Below are 4797 nucleotides of genomic sequence, written 5' to 3' on the forward strand. Positions count from 1 at the left end.
AATGGCATTGTTGTGTTTATTTCTTCCTGAATCCCTTCCTCTTCACTAGGTTCTTTGAGGGAAATTATCTTGTGTTTTCTTTAAAACTCATGGAATTGGGCTTCCCTGGTGGCGCAGTGGTTGAGAGTCCACCTGCCGATGCAGGGGACACGGGTTCGTGCCCCGGTCTGGGAAGATCCCACATGCCGCCGAGCAGCTGGGCCCATGAGCCATGGCCACTGAGCCTGCGCTCCGCAACGGGAGAGGCCACAACAGTAAGAGGCCCGCGTACCAAGGGAAAAAAAAAAAAAAAAAAAAGTAAAACTCATGGAATTGAACTCACTTGGGAGAAGGAAGCTATGGCCCTCTATCTTGAGCCTTAAAGACCCCAATGGGCCAGTTTAGGCTGGGCTGACCTTACAGGTAGTATTGATTGTGGCTAATACCAGATGATGGTGTGCAATTTCTAAAATTAAACCCACCTAGTGAAAACAATTTGTTTATTGGGGTAAAAGTCAACAGTTTGGGCTTCCCTGGTGGCACAGTGGTTGAGAGTCTGCCTGCCGATGCAGGGGACCACGGGTTCGTGCCCCGGTCCGGGAGGATCCCACATACCGCAGAGCGGCTGGGCCCATGAGCCATGGCTGCTGAGCCTGTGCGTCTGGAGCCTGTGCTCCGCAATGGGAGAGGCCACAACAGTGAGAGGCCTGCATACTGCAAAAAAAAAAGCCATTTTTTTCAACAGTTTGTTGCCTTCCTATTCTCTATAGGGAAAAATGGGGCCTTAGAGTTCTGATTCAATCCGTAATTTTTTTCCATATAAAACTTCCCTCAAGACGCTGGTGCCTGTGTTAACTGATTTCTTGTGTGCTCTACCTCATTCCTCAGCTCACAATTATTTTAATTACTCATCTTAACTACATGCACAACATTGGAGAAAAGGATTCTACTATAATACTCTAACTATGGCCTCAAGTCCCCTTTCCTCGCTGAAGGTTTTTTAGTCCCACCAATCTGAGGTGACAGATCTTCTTGAGCTCCTCAAGTTAACTCACCCAGTTTCGATACGTGTCTATTTAGGGCCATCAAAGCTACTTTGACTTCGTACTAGAGGGTCAAATAATGAGGCCATTCTCTGATTCACAGGTGAAATGAGCAAGATGGGTGTTCTGAGTACAAGGGTGAAAAACAGCCTGAGTGTTAAGGGTGCAGCCTATAAACCTGGAGCTGCCCACCCTGCCCTATTCTTCCAGGAACACAAACAAGCATGTTGCTTTTCAACCAAACCTGGCTTTGTGGACTGAGCATGAGGTCTGTCTCTTCCTAGCACTTCAACTTCATTAGCCCTCCCTCCCTGCAGTAGGATTTGCTGAGTGATTCTTCAACTTCAGAAATAAGCCCTTAGAATTCTCACAAATGCTTTGTTTCTATAAACAAAAGCTGGAAAACACTCTCAAGTAACAGTGGCAGAACACAGACACCTGAATCTAATTCCATCTTTCCTGTGTGTCCTTTCACCTTCCCTTTCATGTTGAACCAATAGTTAATAGGTGTAGAGTGGGGAGGACTGGTTTGAAGCTGCCGGTGAGGGCCTCCTTTTCAGACTAGAAGCTGGTATGACAGAAATGAACAAATGCAGGCACCAAGCCGAGGGCAAAGCCATTAGCCAATAACTGGTGAGATGGAGCCAGAAGGAAATAAAGGAGTGTTGCTAAGAATAGCACAGCAGAAGCTAAACGGCACAGATCTTAAAACTATTTTGGTGAATGGAAGAGTAGAGGCAAAAGAGGAAATTAATGCAGTCTTCAGGAGCTAAAAGCCAGATATAGAGTAAGGGCAGGAGAACTTGATGACATGATGTCTCAGCTAACAAGATATCTTAGGTGGAGCAACTTTGGGAAGTCTAGCAGGCATGAAATGAATGAGTTTAGAAGCAATCAAGACTGGAAGGATGTGCAAGGCCGCCTCAAAGTAAAAAGGCAGAGGGGCCACAGAGAACCTCCTGGAAGTTAAGGAGGGGGGTCAGGTAGGAAAGAATAGTGCCCCTGCTCCCAAGGAAGCAGTTGAGCAGCCAGTACTTGGGAAGTTAGTAGTAATCAATAAGAAGTAGGGGGGAAAAATGGGAAAGTACAGCCAGGCCTTCTTCCAGGAGATAGCTGTTAAGTATCTTATAAGCCAGGCTCTTAAGATGGAAGGGAGGTCAGGTCCACTGGCCTGAATGAAAGAAACAAACTACAGGAATGAAGAACTTATTGGAGTAAACTGATTCAATAGTTCTAGTCCCTTTATCAGCAATTGGTTCAAGAATGGGAATGAGACGCAGAGACAAATTGGGCAGCTAGCTTCTAGGAAATGGCTTCCCCAAAAGATAAGACTCGGCACTCTAGTATCCTCTAGATACTGATATAAAGCCTGGGACTGAGCAGACATTCTTCGACAGTGAGGGGAGCCAACTGCCCAGCAAAGCCAACAAACTGCAGTGGACAAGGGTAGCTTGATGGAAAGAATTTGGATCCTCAATGACATACCAGCTACCATAAGCCCATCTGAGCTCCAGAAAACTTACATGAAAGACCAAGTTTTCTTCCATTTCAGCTGGTTAAGTTAGCGTCTGCTATTAAACACAGCTAAAATCATTCTAACTAGTTAATGGCACAGGATAGTGAGTCTGCTTAGCTGTGCTATAAAAGATTAGGAAAGAAAAATGGAAATTCACAGGAAATTCAAGCCATGCTATGACAGCCAAACAACTCTAGTCTTGGAGTTCATGAAGAGAAAGCTTTGTGCTATAGGAATAACCCTCCTTGATGGCCCTACCCCAGGCAGCATTCCTAATACAAGACTGTACCTCTCTCCCAGAACTCCCAAGTCTGAGCCCAAAAGGGAGAGAAAGGAGGGGTAGGGTAATGCTCTCCTCAAACACCAGGGGCCACCGATGGGGGAAGGGGAGGGTGCTGAATGATGGAAGCAAGGCCTGTTCAAAGCACATCCTGAGGCCTTGGATGAACTTGGATTTCAGCATCCTTCTCTCCCCAACATCCTGGCATTTCATTGCCCAATGAAAGTGAATCTGAGGATTCCCCCAAAACCCAATATATGCCCTGGCTGGAAAGTAAACCTTGCTGGAAATCCCATAGCTCAGAAGACCAGTGTCTCTCTGAAGAGCCAAGGTAGGTTCTAAAATTATGGCCTCTATCATGAATGTACCAGTGATATCAAGGTCTACACCCTGCAAAGTGACTAGGATACCAGGCCTGAGGGGCTTATCTCCTGGCTGTGGGGACAGTGCTAAAGCCAGGCTCTAGAAAGACTATGAGAGGGAAAACAACTGTCACTAAGGTAATAGGAGTAACAAGTACTGGAAAAGGCTGAGTATGTGGAAAATCCCACATCCTCAAAACCTGCCAGAAGCTCTAGCTCACTTCATCTAAAATCAAACTCTGTCTTCCTGTAAATCTGTTTCCCTTCTCGATTTTCTCAGGGACTACCCTTCTCTATCATCCCTGTAATCCATACTGAAATAATCTGACTTCTCTTCCAAAGAGCAAGTCAGTCAGTTACCGAGTTTAGATTTCTCCTCTATAGGTATATGCCCACTCCCTCCGTCTCCCCATATTCTCACTAGTCCAGTCCAGCACACAAAGATTTCTGACAGTCAGTTTCGCATTATCAAGGCAATCCCTTTAAATTCCTTATCTCCGGGCTTCCCTGGTGGCGCAGTGGTTGAGAGTCCGCCTGCCGATGCAGGGGATGTGGGTTCGTGTCCCGGTCTGGGAAGATCCCATATGCCATGGAGCGGTTGGGTCCGTGAGCCATGGCCACTGAGCCTGCAGGTCCAGAGCCTGTGCTCCGCAACGGGAGAGGCCACAACAGTGAGAGGCCCGCGTACCGCAAAAAAATAAAAAAATAAATAATAAATAAAAAAACAAATTCCTTATTTCCAGTCTAAAACCTCTAATTATGTCCTCAGTACCCTCTCAAGTAGTCTTGACCCCACCCCTACTTATAACCTAACCTCCCACCTCCATACATATGTGTACCCACAAACCTGCTCTGATCACACTGGTTGCCTCACTTGCAATGTTCTGCCTCCACGCTTTCACTCGGGTTATGTGGTTGGGGCCAGGGCTGCCATGGGAGTTCAGGAGAAGGGCTGGGCTATGGGAAAGGAGACACTTAGTGGCACCCAGCTGGCAGCATGGTTCAGCTCAACTTTCAGCCCAACACTGATACACAGCTGTGCTCTAACTAAAGGAAAGGAACCAGTGAAAACAAGAGCCAACATTCACCAAGTACTTATATGCCAGATACTATGCTAGTAAGCATTTTACAAGTACCATCTCTCTTAATACTAAGAATCTCCACTCTAGAGGGTAAGTGTTATTACCATCTCCATGTTACATGAGAAAACTGAAGCTTATAGAGATTGAGTAATTTATGCAGGATTCCACAGTTAATTAGAGGTGGGCCTGCCATTCAAAGCCTGATGTGCCTGGTCAGAGTATTTTACTCAACCGCCACACTACACCATCTCCCAAAATGGCTAGCCTTGCAGGGAATAATCAGTTAACTTACATCAAGTCCTTCCTTTCTCCAGTATCATCTGGGAAAGACCACCTGAAAGGACCAAAACCCACACTGAGTTGGAAGGGTTTCTCACAACTAACCATCAAGTGAGATGTTGCAGTCACATTTTTACCCATTTCACATACAAGACCAAGCTCCCAAGTACTCCTTCTGCAGCTGCCTCACTACACATATCCATCCTCATTCAGTCCTCCTCAAAACAAATTCTGACAATGAAACATGAACTCTACA

This window comes from Kogia breviceps, chromosome 15 (genome assembly GCF_026419965.1).
Source record: "Kogia breviceps isolate mKogBre1 chromosome 15, mKogBre1 haplotype 1, whole genome shotgun sequence".
NCBI lineage: Eukaryota > Metazoa > Chordata > Mammalia > Artiodactyla > Physeteridae > Kogia > Kogia breviceps.